Genomic DNA, 19,463 nt, shown 5'->3' on the forward strand with positions numbered 1-19,463 from the left:
ACAAAGTTATAGATCTCGTGGAGGGCTATAATTTTTATATAGAGTTTATCCTCATCCGACTTTATATGAAAAATTTATAATTTTTTAAAATAAGTTGTAACCCATTTCTACAGACGTTTCCTTACGTGAAATGTCTGTAATAATTGATGGTTATTTTTACAGGCGGTTAATTAGGTGAACCGTCTGTCGAAATAGGTAACAGCTTATCTTAAAAATTTATAACTTTTTCATACAAAGTCAGATGAGGAAAAACTTTATATAAAAATTGTAGTTCTCGATGAGATCTACAACTTTGTAGTTGAAAAGTTTTTCATTTGAAGTCATGTAGATACCCAAATAATCATTTGAAATTTTGGATAGAAGATATAAAAAAATTACATATGCTAATAAGATCAGTAGTAGTTCTGTGGTGGAATGGTGAGGAAGGTTCGTGCACGCTAAGAGGTTTCGAGTTCATCGATTCGGAGACCGATTATCACAGGTGATTCGCTTAAGGAATCGCTTGTAGAAATAAATTTTCCATAGCCGGTACGTTTAAGGAATCATATGTGAAAACCTATTTTCACATGCGGTTTCTTAAGTGAACCGTCTTTGGTAATAGATTTTTACAGGCGATCTCTTTTGCGCCTGTGGAAATCGTTCATTTCTACAAGCCTTCGATCACAGACGGGTGCGCTAAACGCCTATGAAAACGAGTTACCACCCGCCTCTAGAAATAATTTTTGTAGTAGTGAAAGTAGCCGAACACCGTCCCCTTCCTCAGCAACAGGAGTACCTGCATCAACTTAAGGACAGCACCCTGAGTATGAAGGTACTCGCATGACTTACACAACATGGGTATATAATATCCCGACTCAAAGGATTATACATTGAGCTATTAATAAGAATATAAATATGCAGTTAAGTTAATTAAAGCGGTAAGCAATCTAGACATATGTGTGAGCAACTAACTTAACCAACATATATGAAATTACTCTGCAACTACCAACTAATCATATAAAACTGTAACCACAATAGTATCAATATATAACAAGTGCCATCTCGATCACCTCCCACATATCTAAACCATCATCCACAAGCGAGAACTTTACAACTGATACAAATGAAACCATAGCATGCTCATGACCGAGAGCGCGACAGTTTGAACTGTTTTTACATCCTGCAGGGGGATACTCCTGGACCCATATGACCTGGGAACCATATGACTTGTGCCACCCGCTAAAGTGCACATAAGGAAGTACCCGTGTCAACCTTTCTCAACTAGCCCCAACCGTGTGCAGCATGCATCGCTCGACGCGGCAGTACTAGAACTATTCACGGAGCAAACTAGTATCACTTACAAGCTCGTCCGCTCACACCATCGATGTTCAGGCCCCACAAAGCCACAACTGCGAAGCTATTTGGCCCTCCTTACCATTAGATCGGCATGTGGTGAGTAAGGTAAGTGCTAAAATCAACTGTACCGACGGACGACCTTAAACAATGCAAGCGACCTACGGTGTCCGAGTTCCCTTCCCGAACTGCCCCCGGACTTCCCTTGAGGGCAGAAGACACCTCTAACACCGCCTATATCTCGTCTCATACTCACCACTTAACCAACCATAACAACCTCAACCATGTATCTGTACGACAAAAGTAAATCCTACGCTCACGAACAACGGGAAATGCAGTCATTCGACTTCTACCGAAAGACCTAAGCATGGATAAGCATATAAACCGAAATTGTACCTAGCCATAACATCATCTCAAAGCTACAAGGAATATGGATGAACAAGTCATCAAGGTAGAAGAATGCAATCGACATAGGTTCTACATATTTGTTCCCTACATCGACTCCCTATACATGCAAACCTATACATAAGCATAATTTATCATTATTTAAACTTCATTCAATTCAACTGATAGGGTGCAATATGTTAGATGCTTGCCTTGCAGTTCAGGTGGCTGCCCAAAGTTTCCCTCGCTCTCCTAGATCACCGGCTCAACGTTCTCTAAAAAGAATAACGTGTGCAATACCATGAGTATGAATAAAGTACAATAATGCATGCCACAATGTTTAACAACATGCTAGAAGTACAAGATATACGAATCAATACGATACTAAATGATCTAAATGAAAACCAGAAAATAACAGTCATCCGGAGTATTCGGACTGGTTCGGAGTATCTGGGCTCGGACCCTTCGAGTGACCCTCCGGAAGAAGTGCTCTAGTGCGCCAAAATAATTTACCTCAAAATTAATTATGATACTAATGATGCATGATTAAGATTAATTACACAATTATGAAATTTGACTTTAGAACACTTGCACTAGTGCTCCTACGTGTTTGGGTGGGATATGCTTTTACATGCAAGATGGATCAACCAAGGAAAATTGTTGCAAGTTTTAAGTCTGCTAGAATCTGGAGTATCCGGGTCCACTTGGACACTCCGGGTAATACATTTTAATTTTAATCGAGCACCCTCGCTGGGAGTAAAACCTGGACAATCCAGCCAAACCCGAAGTATCTAGCCTAGCCTGGATAATCCGAATTGTTTTGAGTTAGGAGTTAACCGAGAGCCCAAATCAGAGGTCGACCCGGAGGTCACACACGAGCATCCATGACCGAGCGCAAAGCACACAACAACAGCTTGCATGTACGCTGTGTGCCATCCCAAGCTGGCTCCCTCTACTGTGCTATGCTGGTACGCGCTCCGCTGTGCTGTCCAGCCGCGAGCCACCATCTTGAGACCGCAACTCCTCTACACCGCCATTGGCAGTTGTGCCATCTCCTACGACGTCGTGCGCACTGCTGCCGTTGCTGAGGCACCGTTCGCTTGAGGCTTGCCATGCTAGACTACCTCCGGCCGTCGACATCCGTTCACGGTGAGCACCGTTGCCTCCCATCTTCGCCCCTTTGTGCCATCCCGGCCGCAACACCAGCGCGCTGAGCCACCGAGCAGAGCACGCGCCACGCCGTTCGATCGTGACCACTGCTGCCCGCATGCTCATTGTCCTAGGTGCGAGCATGCTAATATCAGTGCAGGTCGTATACCATAGTTGACACTGATACTCGATCCATATATATATGAGCACTTATCCGCAGCCTCTCAATCCCTTGCGCGCCTGTCGATTTCACTGCCTCCCCAACGCCACTGTCCTCAGAGCCCCACTGTCTCCCCAACGTCGTTGTCCCTGTAGTCCCATCATCGTCCTCGTTGTCATCCCCATCACTGATGCAGCCTCCCCATCGCCGATGCAGCCTCCCCATCATCCCTGGAGCTCTATCATCATCGTCCCCGTCCCCGTCCTCCCGCCCTCCCTGTGAGCGTTGTCACTCCTTTCTCCCTCCCTGTGCGCTGCTGCTCTCCGCTTGGCCGAATCGTGCACAGTCCTAACCGTGCCGCCATGCCATGGTTGTGCTTCGCAGCCCATCGCCATAGCTCGTCCGACCGAAGGCCACAATTGTTGTCGGGATTCTCATAGCCCGTGCAACTGCTAAGTCCAAAATGCCCCCCACACTCCGGGCCCACTCTGCCCCTCCTCGATTAGGGCCACGACCGAGGGTCGCCAGCAGCCCATGCCCTAGGGCCAGCCGCCAGAGCCTATGCTCCCTTCTCCTTCTTCATTCGGATTTTGACCGAGTCAACTCTGTAGGCCCCACCAATCATCACTAGAGGCTAAGTCCACCTGAGTACAAAAGGGTTACTTTGAAAATGTAGATTTTCTGAAATTCTATATATGCATAATAGAAGTAAAATTTGTAAATACATAGAAAACTGTAGAATACTCTAAGTGGAATGAAACTAGTTTTTCTGGTTTACATATATTGTACTCTTCATGTTAAAATTTGTTTCAACCATGAAATATCTACGCATTTTCTTGTGAACAAATTTAATTGTATAGCTTCAATAATGCATAGTAAATCATATGTGGCCCCAAAAAATCTCAAATTGGGTAGAAGTTTTGCTATGCCATGAGATCGTACGAAAAATGTTGAACCCTATTGTCAGGACCCCGATCCCGGGTTCCCCTGTGCCTCCTGTATCAGTCCCTGGATCAAGTAGCTGATACGCACAGAATTCAACAGAATGATATCACAGTCAAACTTCGTGCATGATTAATATGGTTTAGAGTACAAAAGGTTACAACCCATACAGTATATTACATAACTGGCCTAGCGGCCATCAAAGCACACAGCGGAACAAAAGCTCAAGCCACAAGCAACGAGGGTGCGGACGCGACTTTAAATACTATTCTTCATTCCCGGCTTCTTCTCCGGCGAAGTCAGCATCGGCTTCTTCATCTGAATGACAGCAAGAGTGAGTACGGAAGGTACTCAACAAGTCCTATATTACTTCAAAGGGTTTGATAAATGCATAATGGATATTTCAAGGATAAGGCTTTACGGCATAGTTTTAAGCGTAAAGCAGGTTTTATGCAGGTATCAAGTTATATTCTCCACTGTTACCCTTTTGAAATAAACGCAACAAAGATTTTGAAACAAAGGCAGGCATCTTCTGTTGGTACTGAGTATCACCTCAAGTCCCCAACATATTAGAAGGTGACCTGGTAACAAGTTGTATCTGGGGGTTTTCAGTCCTGGGAGGGGCTATACCTCACTCCGCAGTCCCTTTTATCACATCTGGTGTACCTCTAGTACCACACAGCTTCTGGCGGATCGAGCCAGGAACCACATCACATGGACATCTAGTCCACACACTCACACATCAAGACGCACGCACCCGGAGTCTATTCAAGTGAGGTCAATGCTTTGCATGTCCATGACCGTGGACACGGCTATTCGAATAGGTTTACACTCTGCAGAGGTTGTACAGCTTTACCCATACGATATGCTCAGCCTCCAACCGTTGCAAGCGGAGGAGCGAATCATACCGAGACTCTCCAAACACCTTTCTTGCCGGGCTTTTCCACGAGACACGCCAAGTTCCAGAGCTGCATGTTCCGAAGGCCAGCCTCCATTTTTAAGCCTAAGCCGGTCCCTGAACCTCCAAACAGCGGGACAGATAGACCCCTGGCTGCTCGTTGCTCTCAGCCTCCTGGTATGATGCCCAACTCAGTCTAGTGAAGGAAAATCAAGTCCTGCCCATACAGGACGCATGGTTGCACGGGGTGACTAAGCATGACGGCGCAAGACTCGGTCCTTAAGCGGCCGGGCTAGGCATCTTCATGGGCAATGAATACCATCATGTAACTCAAGCCCCCATGAGCATCCTCCCCGGAGGACCACTCTACCTGCCCGCGCCAAAACAGTTTTCACCCATTTTTACACATCACCTTCCATGTCCCACCCGACATCAAGGATTTTACCACAATCACGGAATTCACAACCATCAAGGAATCATGGTATATGAGTTATTGTTGATAACAGTAAATCTTGTCTCCGAAGAGAAGTGTTTTAAAAGCAATATTTCCGAGGAGACGTATTTTAAAAGCGACATCTCCGAGGAGATGTATTCAATCCTAAGCATGCTAGATATCAAGACGTCGTCCATCGTTAATATATTTAACAACAGGTATTCCTAGGGTGATATGTATTCTGGATGATGACATGTATGGCATGGCAGTGTTGATAGGGCTAACTACTACAAGTAGTTTGAAAGAAATGCAATATATAGCACATGCGATAATAAGTCCGATTTTAGTTGATCATGTATATTATTCGAAAACATAGGTTCAATATGATCAAGGAAATAGGACTTGCCTTCTCTGGAGTTTTCTTCAAAATCTTGGTTGTAATCAGGATCTTCTTCGCTTCTAATGCTTCCCGCGCAGCACTCACAGAATTCTGGCAGATCTGCAATTGCGACTACGACCATTAACGAGCTATAATAGGGAAGAACCAATCACACCAAATGGAAAACCAATGAGCCTTAACAAACATCATAATGCAACAGATAACTAGATCTCGATTTTAGATGAATTTTGGCGAAAGAATTGCCGAAATCGGAGCCAGAATGGAGTAGTTACGGCTCCCGGAAGATTTAATATAAAATTAAATCGGAAAATTATGAAATGACACTATTCATAGGTGGGACCCACATGAATAGTACCCAGTGGGCCTAATGGGCTCAGATTGGGCCGAATTTGGGTCTAGATGGGCCTGGGCCGGGCTTGGACTGCACAGTAATAACTACACAGTACTGGCCCATTCGGGTCTGGGCTGGCTAGCTAACGGGCTAGAGGAGCTGGGCCGGCCCACGGTGCACGGCCTGCTGGCCAGGCCGGTCAGCCGGCCACTGGGCCGAGCCAGGCCGGTTGGCCAGGCCGAGGCATGGCCCAGTTGGCTTGCGCGAACGCGCCAGCGCGCGAACGCGCGCGAGCGGCGGAGCGGAGGGGAAACAAGCCGGCGGCGAGGAATCACGGCGGCGCAGCGCCGGAAAGCTCGCCGGGATCGAGTTTTCGCCGGAGTTTCACGACTATGAGTTAACGCCGGGCTTCTACGCGACATGGCGGACTCGGCAAGGATCATCTTGACGGCGACCGGTGGAGAGAACGACATCAGATCACCGCCGGAGAGGAGATGGCGGCGCGGCGCAACTGGACAGCACCTCCCCCGCACGGAGAGGGGCCAATCCTGCAAGGAAAAGAGGCCTAATGCCTCTAGAGCATATGGCACGATGGCCGGATCACAGCACCGGGCAGAATCATGCCGGCGGCGAGCGCAACTGCGGCGGCGGAAACCAAAACACGGCGGCGCACGGTGAAAAGCTAAGGGAGAGCGCGAGGACACCTACACGCTATCTAGGAGGGGGGTGCTAGGGCTTGGGGTGCTCACCGAGCGCAGGAATGACGATGGGCGGGGTGGCGGCCGGCGATTCGTCAGAGAGATGGCAGCAGCGCAGCTCGGCTATCGGCACGGACGAGCTCCAGTCGAGCTTCCGGTGAACAAGCAGCGGCCCAGAGACGGCGGTAGTGTCCTGAAACTCCTTGACGGCACGTGGACGGTGAAGGGGTGACGGCGAGGTTGCAGCGGCGGAAATGGCGGTGGTGGTGGTACGGTGGCGCGGCGAAGTGGAGAAAAGGAGGGAGAGAGAAACGCAGGCTGCTCTACTTATAGACGGGAGGGAAGGCACGGGGAGGCGGTTCACGTGCTAGCGTCACAGGGACGTCGGTGGCGAGGTGGCGGCCGGCGCCCACCATTTTCCCCGGAGCATGGGCACTCTGCGCCGGCCAGCGCGTGGGCCGCGGAAATCACGGCGCAGAGGCATGGGTAGCAGGGAGAGAGAGAGAGAGAGCGGAGGGTGAGCGGGGACTGCGGAGAGTGGTCGGGCGTGCGCGAGATATTTCCCGGAGAGACGGCGACCGGCGATGTCGTCGTCGCGCTGGAGGGGAGAAGGAAGGAGAGGCGCGCGGACGCGTGCGGGCGGATCAGCGACGCGTGGCTCAGCGGACCGTCGAGGGTGTATGAGTGCGCGCGCATGAGTGGGCCGATACGACGCGGCGAGTTGGGCCGGGCGCAGCGCGTGGGAGAGAGGAGGCCGAGCTGGTCAGCTGGGCCAAGAAGGGAGAGGGAAGGGGAAAGCCGGCCCAGGGAGAAAAAGAAAAATGGAAGGAGGAAAAAGAAGGAGAGAAAGAAAAAGTTTTGGAATAATTCAATTTGGAGAATTTGAATTTGGTTTTGACTTTGGATTCAACAACTCTATTTTGAATATTTGAACTTGGATCTCAAGATTTTCAAGACGATTTGAACCAAAGGATCCAACTAAATTTTGGATTTGCGCTGAATAGAATCTAAAAGTATATTTGAAAGCGAGAGATATTCAATTTCAACCTCCACCTAAAGAACCATAAAAATTCTCAACTAAGGCACAAGGACCAACTTAATGCAAAGGTTATTTTGAATTTGATCCTAGTGCACTTCGAATACTGCTGCAACTTAGCATAACTCACAATTACGAATGTATACATATACTTGTATATATACATCCACACTCCTATTTTCTTAACCTTAATCAGCCTAATTTACCCTATAAAGTTTCAATTTGGAGTGAGATTTGTACTAATTGGCAGGCTTAAACTCAGGATGTTACACCTATGTCATAAGCCCAGAACCCCTATTCAATTCATTTTGTTAATGTTATGTCAAAAACCATATTGCAATTTGTCATTTTTTGCATAGAATTAAGTATAACTCCAAATGAAGTGAATCCAAAACCAAAGTTCATCATTTTAGTTGTAGTTTACAGGAAAAATACTTGACTTGGTACAAGACTCATTCTTATGATAACTTTATATTTGAAAGTATGCTAGTTAAAACATTATAATCCAATGTCCGTTTCCATATTAATCACTTGATAATATAATACATGTAGTTTTGAAATCCTGTGATGAAAGCGGCCAACACTAGAATATTTATCGTTTGTCTTATCTATTAGGAACATTGGTTATATGATTTGAATTCATTCTACGGATAAGTCATACTCTGCTGGTTTAATTACATGGATTAGTATTCTACAACTCACCATGTGCCCAAATTCTGAATGGTTTATCTAGCATTTATATTCACATTGAGAAGACAAGAGTACAATCACTAGGTCTAACATTGTAAAATGAGTTTTTCCGAGGCAGCATGTTCCACTAGAGTGACTAGTGGTTGTTGCTGCAATGGATTACATATGACCTCTATTTTCCAAGATAACTTCTCCTGCCTAACCCATACTTTTGATATGTATGTGATGACACCTACTGGTTGCATGTTACTGAGTTCCTTTGGATTGAAATTTATGAGAAATGTCTAATCCATATATATATCAAAGAGGCCTTATCATTGTTGAATTAATAAAACTTGAGTGTACTTCATATTTTTTGTCAATCAAACAACTATTCTTGTGATTGTTCACATATTGTTGACCTTTAGTGTCTACTTGGGTTTTCTAGCATTGTGTCACTTGATTCCCCATCATACTTTAGTAACTTTAGTGACAGTTTTACACAATTATATGAAATGATGTAAATTGAGACAAGTTATTCATGTGAGCAAATGTTAATCATATAGCTTCATTGTTCTATGCACTTTACTCTTTATTTCCTTAAATCCTACTAGCACAATCAATATGATTTAGTGAATGATTAGTTGGTGGCCTGGTGTTCTCTTATTTGGTCACCTCGTTGGTTGCAAGGGTGTACGTGTATTACGTCAAGAGGAAAGAATGTCACTCTTTGTTATGGAAGGAATAGAAAATAGTGACAGACTTTCCTTGTAAACTTTAGACCAATGGCAACAATTTATGTGACTATTATATATGTGACTTCATGTATGGAGACTGAAAATAATTATAGTACTATTATCAAAGCTGAGGTAAGTGGTATACATATTGATGATTAATTTTCAGTTCCTACTTGTGTTCAAATAGATTGATTTCTTCAATTCTAGTAATTGCAGGACCTCGAACTAGAAACAGATATCCTCATGCCACAGAGAATCAACGTAATTCAAGAACAACTCTGTGGATTCATCAATGACCAAGTTATTCCAGAGTCCCGGTGGTACCATTTTTTCAAATGGTGTTGTTCGGACGGTGTCCCTTCACCTAGCCTGTGGAGTTCGTTACCTGATTTTTCAAAAAGGTAAAAAGCGTAGTTCAGGGTTTTCGGACAACAAGAACAATTAAATGACATCGCTTCTTACCCCTTTGTTGCATACTTCTGTTAATTATGAACTTTTGTTGCGAACTTGTATTAGTTATGATCTCTAGTCAGTGACATGTGAAATAACATGGTTACATCTGTATGAATGAGATGAGATGTGAATGAATTGTGTATGTATATGTTGAGATAATTATATGTACATGTGAAACTTGAATGCATGTTTATCTTATTATATGTGTTGTATGTGATATTATTTATGTTGTTGTCAGCAACGACTAGATTCTGAATAGTGGGAGATGCCATCAGTGCTGGCTCATGATAAAAAACCAACACTGATATGGAGACTTTAAGTACCAGCTTATACCAAAAATCGGCATTGATAGTTAAGTATTAGTACCGGTTCCTTGTTATGGATCGACAATGATGGTCTCAGTATCAGTGCTGATTTTTTATGAGCCGATACTGATACTTATTATCAGTGTTGGTTCAAAAACCACTATTAATAGTATTTTTTAGTTGTCACTGATGATTATTTCTGTAGTAATGTCTCATGTGTCTTTCATTGCACACATGTTTGATTTTAACAGAATGGAAGTATAAATTCATGTCACTTCAGGAAAACATCCCTTCTTGATAGGTATTCCTTTGGGAATACATCACTTCTTAATAGATGTCTAATTAATTATTATAAATTATTTCATAACAGTCACTACCACACTTGTCTCGGGAGCAAGATATAGGAGATGCGTAAGTCTGGCATCAGTAGAAAAAACCAAAAAAGAAATGGTATCTCTGCAAACAAGACAGGTTTACACTATAGGACAAGTACAACAATGGTTGACACTGAACTTTTGCAGCAACAAGCATCACTTTAGAGTGCAGATGATTTAGTACAGAATTCATGAAGGAGACAGATTTTGCAGGAGTAAATTCAGGACCTAACAGCACCAAATAATGTTGAATTACATTTACATTTTAACACTCGCTCTCACTGAAGATTCCTCGTGTCTTACATGTGAAAATAAGAATCGGTTATAATTTTTTATTTAATTATATCCGTCATGACTCGAACTCTAAACATCTAGTCTTATATCATATTGAGTTACATGTACCTAACAGTTCAAAAAACCTAAACTAATAAAGAAAAATAGATAATTCACTTATACTTCAACATTCCCTCTTACGTGGAGGCTCCCTTAGGCCTAAGACATAAAAGTATGAGTTAGCTATAATTTTTTATTCAATTACGCTCGTTAAGACTCGAATTTAAGACCTCTGACCCTGATACTATATTAAGCTATATGCACTAACTAATTTAGTTAAAAATCTAAGCTAATAAAAAAGATAGATAATTTACTTATATTTTAACAATTAGCATCTCCATAGACAATCAAATAGGCGTGAGATGGATTAGACATGAATCGAACATAATCAACAGGTCACCGTCACTAATTGCCCTGCCAAATTGTCATAGCTCGTGGAGATGCATGACACCTAAATAACCGATCACCGGCTGAGAGAGGAAGTTGCACATCAACGACAAGGACACTGGAAAAGAAAAGGAAATTTGATTTTGTTCAATGTATTTTATCAAGCTTCGTTGCAACATGATTAGGTTTATCAAGACATATTCAACAGAAGTAACTCGATCTTCAACTCTCCGAGCAAAAATTGAGTCTTAAACATTCAGAAATTTCGTGGAAGATGTGATGCATGGTTCCATTGCAGGCCCATGCACAAAACGCAGAAGGAGTGTGCAAATCAATATTATTCTAGTACCACATATCTGCAACGAGGTACTTCTCACACACCTAAATTATTTTGGCTGCTCATTAGGTGGCAATGGCATGAATGCATGATACGTGGCCACATCATGACAAAGTATATATTCGGTTAATGATTAATCAATTGGTTTTGTTTAATTTCCTTAAGAAAGCAACCCAAGATAGATGGGCCAATGGAATAGAGTTGATAGCTTCTCACCAAGTACATGTCTAATGCGACATGTTGGCCTCATGAGAAAAGGTCAAACACGGCGACAACGAAATAATAGTGGCATTTGCTTATCGCAATAAGCAAGAGGATAATGCTGCCACTGCATCTGCACCTGCACCTGCCAACTGCCTACGTGATGAATACTCGTATATGTATTTTGAAAGCTAGTAAAAAAATTACGCGGACTATGCTGCTATTTTTTTGAGTACCCATTTAGGGTCAGTTAGGGATGATCTAATTAGTTGGACTAGACCCTGCTACCTGTTATCACAAAAAGTAGTAAATTACAGTACTGGTGATATGTTAAGATTCGTTGACAGGTTTATATCTTTACTATTTAAAAAACGTTTACGTTTTCTTGTTTCGTTCGTCCGACGTTTAGTTACTGAAAATTCCGCTCATCCGACATTTCGTTTCTAAAAATTTCGCTCATCCCTACGTTTTGCTTCTGGAAATTCCGTTCATCCCTACGTTTCGCTCTGCTCCCTGTGTGGGCCCGCATCACGCGCTCTTTTTCACCCCTGCGTTTCACTCCGCTCCCCGTGTGGGCCTGCATCGCGCGCTCCTACGCTCTCGCTCCTGCACGCGCTCCCGCACTCCCCGTGTGGGCCTACTTTTCGCGTGCTATCGCTCGCTGGCAACGTACGTTCCCATATCACTATCTGCTAAACATGTGTATCTAACTAGTTATCTCTAAAATTCTAAGAGATAAGAAGGTCAATTGTATCAACTGTAGAACACTCCGTAAGTCCTAGCATGTATAAGAGACACGTAGGTGCGTATGTGCGCGTATGTATGTATTGTGTGCGTTATCCTTGAAAAAAAAGCCCCATAAGCAATTTAAGTACTCCACCCTCACCATCATGCAACTGTAATCAGATTAGGATAGGATAAGATAGTCAATCGTATCGAACTGCTTTGATAGCCTGCCTGTCTGCAGAAAGTCAGAAGGCACATCGGATTCGAGCAAGCAACCAAGCAAAGTCAGAGGACGTCGCCGCCAGCTGCCAAAAGTCCAACCCTACCGTACGCACAAAAGGGTACGACTAACGAGTGTGTCCACGTCACTTAATCACGTATGCATGATCCATCCATATATATATATATATATATATATATATATATATATATATATATATATATTCCAAGGATGATAGGGTCATGTATATATATCACTAGCCAAGTGACCGAGTATCGTAAAAAAATATAAATATTATATACGATAATATCAAACATAAATTTAAAGTACGAAGATGTGGAGATACGCTATAGGAGTATTACCGGATAAATACGTTGGGAGTGAAATAGTAGTTTTATTTCAGATGGTATTTGAAAAAATATGAGAATATTATTCGCTAATTTTTCTTCTATTTTTTTATTTTTTATTAGTAAAATGAGTATGTCGATAACACTGTGAGGAGGGTAGAGAAAAAAATAGATAGTAAAAGTAAGTAAATTATTTAAATTTTAAAAATTCCTATTAAATGAGAGGAGAGTGTAAAAAATATGACATGAAATATAAACTAACTTGTATTTTATATAATATAGATAACTAGATATGTATCGCAGCCACGCATTGTCCTGCCCGTACATGTGTGATATATAAGTTGACCACAGGCAGCCGGCCGATGCGTCTGCGTCTGCGTCTGCGTCTGCTAGCCCTCAGGCCTTAGATAAGCTTGGGCAGTGGCCACCTGCTCCTGCTTGCGCGTCGATCTATCTGTCCTTGGGTTGTTCAGTTGTGCTTCGTTGGCTTCGCAAGGTCAGACCTCGGGAGTCTGCAGCACACGCAAGACACACACACACACAGTCTCGATCCACAGCCGAGCCGTGCAAGCAACTGCGCTGCTGGCATAAGGTGCCAAATAATTCTCCATGTGTGTGTCACGATGATAAGTTGCCCGCAACTAATGAAGTTTGAGCACTTATTACTTCTCTTCTTGCAAAAATAAATTACTAATTAGTGTGTGAATTAAACTCTATTTGGCTTGTTTTTGCAAGGTCAGACCTTGGAATTATTGACGTTTGATCTGTCGTTCGTACTTATCAAATGAACGAACATAGAAAACCTAAATTGGTTGTCTCCAATTCGTGCCATCCAGTTGACACTGACTAGATTGGGTGGCTAAACACGTGGAAGATTCCATATAATTTGCCCCCTTGTTATGAACTGGTACTAGCACGTGCAGCCGCCGTAACCGGTTCTAATGTCAACCCTTTCAAGTGCATTATTGGCCTAAAATAATCTCAGACGTTCTCTATTTTGATTGAATTATTGGTTACCTCTTGCAGTACAAAAAGTGATGGACTGGAATATGTTTGGAACAGAAAAAAGATCATGGAAAGCAGCTCAACATTTGCAAGGACGTAGGCACAAGCGTTGATAAGATCTCTCTCGTTGGGGAACGGAATAGATATTTGCCTAAACATGCCTGTCCTTGAGCGGATCCTATATTGGCTTCAAGATGATACTAGTATCTAACTAAAGTAAAGAGAAAATTCTTTATATGTCATTGTAGCCTGTACTTTTCTTATGTGACATATAAAATTTAGAGTTCTATTCTTTGTCATTAGATCTAATTTATCGTCCTTTATGTGCCACCCTGTTATTTCCATCAAAAAAATCACTGTATAAAAAACAGACAAAGAAAATATAAAATTAGTAACGGATCGTAATATAATTTATCACTTATGTTAAAAGTGATGGATCGTAGTTGTGACTCGTGACATGTCATCCTAGGCCAGATATAAATAACGAGTCAAGTTATGACCTGTCACTTATGACTCATCATCAGTGACGGGTCATCCTAGAGAGTTATTAGTGACGGGTTAAATTTTAACCCATCACTAATGATCACTTTGATGCAACAGGGCAGAGGAAGGAATTTTAATTACTCAATCATTAGATGTATTAGTTAATCAGTTTAATGAAATATTATATGTATTAGTCCATCAACTCGTCAATTTTTTATGAAGAAAAAATAATTTATCCTTAATAATTTATATTAATTATAAATCTATCTACTATTAATTAAAAATAATAAATAGTTATTAATAAAAAATAATAACTAGTTGCATTTATTTGTAGACCATAAAATATGTAGTAGAAGAAATAATGCACATTCAACAATTTGCTTATATAGTAAATATGTACATATCTGCTCAAGTTTGATGTAAGGGATGACTGCTATGTTTACAAACACGTGTTTCGAAAACGGTGCAGAAACTTCTGAGGGCGAGAACTCAATCTTCCAAGACGTTTTTGTCTAAAAAAATTCATCGAACCCGACAAAGTTGGAGAAAAACGAATGTAACTTTTTTTAATATCTTAAGAGTAAAAAAAACCGTCAAATTCGAAGTCTGTATGCAAAAGTTATACCCGTTTTACTGAAAACGCTCTGGGTCACTTATTTGAAACATTAGTTATATTGTTTATTTTAATTCTGCAGCTACTTTCGGTCGAAGTGAACAACTCAATTGAACTTTAATCCAACTCTCTGACTCCAAAAATTTGAATTGAACCATTATAAGTGTTTTTATTCCTTTTTACGGTTAAGCTCTAGAGCAACCTATAATTCAAATTAGTAATATAGACATAGGTGACGGGTCATAACTGTGACCCGTCACCTATGACTTATTAGATGACGAGTCACGATTATAACATGTCACCTATAACCTTCGGCAACGAATCTTAAAAGGATAAAATATCCACTTCATATCATAACAACATGATAACTGAGTTGGTGAGGGGGTTCGCACGCGAGAGAGGTGGCAAGTTCGATTCCCGCGGAACACAAGTATTGAAAATACTTTGAAAAAGGGTGTGGCTTGTGGGACATAAGCGATGGACTCGTGCTGGCTTGGGACAGGTAAAAAGATATTTTTTTGAGACTTTTTTTAAAAAAAAAACGTGAAAGAAATTCATCAAGTCATAAGTGATCACTTATGACTGGTCATTAGTGACGCGTTCGATGTGACGGATGTGGAACCCGTCACTCATAACGATTATGACCTACCACTTTTGAGCTTTTTTCACGTAATGATTGTCACCATTTTAGCCTAGAATCTTGTCAAATTTTCATTGTATTGTCCATTTTGCTCCTTCGTCATTGGACTGGACCCGCCCGCCATCTGATGAACCCATCCTCATCCTCCTCATGGAGGAGAGGGCGGCGCATGACCTACTGATGAACCCATCCTCGTCCTCCTCGTCGAAGTCAACTTGCACGACGCTCTTGCCAATGAGCCTCAGGTTCGGAGGGGCCATGGATCGCGCGCTCTTGCCCCGTCTAATGTCTAGCAGCTACGCCTCTGGCACATCGCGGAGCTTGCAGAACGTGTCAATGACGCTCACAGGCTTGTACTTCTTGAAGTATATTAGTACTCCTGTACTAGTAGGATCACCACGAGCCACATGAACACCACCCCGACCACGAAGAAGGGGTTGCGGTTGATGAAGTCGTTGATGGCCACCATGATCTCTGTGTATATCTTTCTATCTGTGTGTCTCTATCTTGTGTTTATGCTTTTATCTCAGTATTTATATCTGTATATCTCTCTCTATATCCTTCTCTTATCTATCTTTATCTTTCTCTCTGCATTTCTCTCTTTATCCTTCTCTCTCTATTTCTATGCCCTCATCTTTTTCTTTATCTATCTATATCTCTGTCTCTATGCCTTTCTTTCTCTATTTTCTGATGGCCAATTTCTTCTCAGTCCTTCTCTTTCTCTTAGTGTGTTTTTATCTTTCTCTATTTGTATGTTTCTCTCTCTCTTTCTCTATTTGTTATAATTTCTTTTCTTTGAAATCTTATTAAAGTGTATACTATCAATTCACTTTTTTTATTGCAGGAACTCATTTGCTTGAAGAGCCAGTACAATCTAAATCAATCGCCAGACTCGCTGAGCCACAATGTGAAAAAAGTCATTAGTGATGGGTCCTGTACCCGTTACTCTTATAGCGTCACTAATGATAGGTTGTCGGAGGGTGAACTCCACAAGCAGAGATCCAGAGGGACCCCCTTGAGATTCGGTCGGGGGATGATTCTGAATCTGCCTCATACGTGAAATAAATGAGAGTAAATGAGATGCAAGTGGAAGTAAATGCTCAGGGGATTTTTAGGCAGGTTTGGGTCGCACTGAGCGTAATACCCTACTCCTGTGTATATGCTATAAATGCACTGAGAATGTCTCTCTGAGGATTTGCTATGCTACAAGAATGTTTGTCTAAGTCTAGAGCTTCGTGCTTCTCCCGTCGTCGTCATCCGGAGTTCGTCTGACGTGTTCTTGTGTCTTCGGTCGATCCAAGTCTAATGACGTGCGATGGGACCCGTGCATTAAATGTCCCCACGCCTCCCTGCCAGACCGTGACAGGGACTGACAGCAGGCGTGGGGGGGGGGAGTGGTTGGAAGTGACAGGCTATGCGCCCTCTTAAACACAGCATCAGGCCTCTCACCAATTGACACCTCACCGCTGAGCCCTCGTGGGTACCACCGGTGAAGGACTTCTCAGACCCTCGGGGAACTGTGAGTGCTCGGGGACTACTGTTTATAGCCCCGAGTACTCTCTCCCGGATATGCCCTCTCTTGGTCCTCGGGGACCGCTGTTTCCGGCCCCGAGCACTCTCTCTCGGAACTTAATTGCTCGGGTCCTTGGGGAACTCGGGTGCTCGGGGACCACTGTTCATGGCCCCGAGCACCCTCTCCCAGAACTGACTTCTCTTGTCATCGGGGACCACTGTTCATGGCCCCGAGCACCCTCTCCCGGAACTTGGCCTCACTTGTCATCGGGGAACTCGGGTGCTCGGGGACCACTGTTCATGGCTCCGAGCACCCTCTCCCGGGACTTGGTCTTCTCGGACCTCGGGGAGTTAATCCCCGAGGGAGGGCGCCACGTGGCACTCTGTTGTCTTAGCCTCGGGACTCGGGGACCCCTGATTCCTATATCACCAACATAGGTCATTAGTGACGGGTGATAACTATGACCTATTACTAATGTTCAATCATTAATGACAGGTTGTAACCCCTTCACTATTGATTGAACATTAGTGATGAGTTGTAATCTTGACCCGGCACTAATGACTTATGAATTTTTTTTGTATTTTTTGACAAAAAAGTCAAAAAATAGTTTTTTTTTCACCCGAGCCATCCTATATACCTCATAAGTCACGCTTTTTTCACATTGTTTTCAAGTTTGCGTTCCATGAAAATCAAACACGTGACCTCCTTCTCGCGCGTGTAGCCACCTTACCACTTCTGCTATCATATAGTTATGATAAAAACCAGATATTTTATCCATTTAACCTTCTTTACCGAATGTCATTAGTGACTCATCATAACTATGATCCATCACTAATAACTAATTTTGCCAAATTTCGTCGAGGGTTATAATTTGATAGGTGACCCGGAGTGCATTCGTTAAAACAGGCATAACTTCTTCATATGGACTCTGATTTCAATATTTTTTTGACTCTACGGACATCTATAAAAAAAGTTACATCAATTTCTCTCCTACTTTATCAGGTTCGGAGAATTATTTAAGGTAAAAAATGGCTTAGAAGATTGAGTTCTTGCCCCCAAAAATTTATGAATCACTTTTGGAACGTGCATTTATGTCAATAGCCGTCACACCTTACATCAAACTTAAAAAAATGTACAATAGTTCCTATTCTAGTGCTACTAAGGTGAGAAAAAAATAAGAAAAAAATAAAATAAAAATAAAAAATATTTATGGATGTCGTCATTAGTGCTGGATTATAAGTTTACCCGTCACTAATGACTGTCATAGGACGACCTGTTACTAATTAGTGGATCATTAGTGATGGGTCAAGTTGTGATTCACCACTAATGACTAGCCTAAGACGACCTGTCACTGATGATCTTATCATTAGTGACGTGTCACAACTTGATCCATCACTAATGACGGGCCTAGAATGACCCGTCATTAATGACCTAGCATTAGTGACTGATCACAACTTGACCCGTCACCATTTTCATTAGTGACGGGTCATTTTAAGACCCATCACTATTGACCACTCATTAGTGACGGGTTTATATCCAGTCCAGATCAGAAGGGACATTAGTGACGGGTCCTTATTGGATCCGTCACTAATAGGGTATTACTGATGTGTGTTGAGCAGCCATCACTAATGTGGTGTCTCCTTTGCTGGTTTCTTACGTAGTGAACTTAGATGATCAACAAAGAGGTGGACTCTTTTTGAGCTCAAGGTATGATTGGTCTGCCTGTATGTGTGTGTGTTTGTGTCTTTTGTTATGTTGGTTTGTTTAATTGGTTTTTTTTTGTGCATGCATGTTTGCGATAAAGCCTGATCGCTAAACAGATTTTTATGGATACTTTTTTGCATGATTGCTATGTTATGTGGTGTTGTTCTTAAACATACAAATCGGTTGGTTCTGCTATCATTGCCATGCATGAGTCTGATTACATTCGATGTGTTATGCTTGTGTATGCGAGACTGTGCCTCATTGGTTGCGAATCAACAGGATTCACAAGGTTGGCATGTGTTACAAGCTCAATAAGGATTTAACAAATTGAAAGTATGTCCTTTTTTTCCTCCCAGAGCATTGTCTATTTTTTTTATAGTGCTTGTGTTCTTTTTCCTTCTCTTCTGTCTTGATTTTGATTTTTTTTTCTTTTATTCATATATGTTCAAGGACCATTACAGTACCCATTGGTTGGGGCGAATAAACATGTTTCACAAGATTGACTTGTGTTACAAACTCAACAAAGATTTAACAACTACTAATATTCATGTACATGTTATGAAGATATCAAGATTCAACCATGTGTGGCAGTATTCTTTATAGTTTTCTTCTATTCTGTATGTTCTTTTGTTCAATATGGATCATATTTTATA

The sequence above is a fragment of the Phragmites australis genome, chromosome 23, assembly GCF_958298935.1.
Source record: "Phragmites australis chromosome 23, lpPhrAust1.1, whole genome shotgun sequence".
NCBI classification, from domain to species: Eukaryota; Viridiplantae; Streptophyta; class Magnoliopsida; order Poales; family Poaceae; genus Phragmites; species Phragmites australis.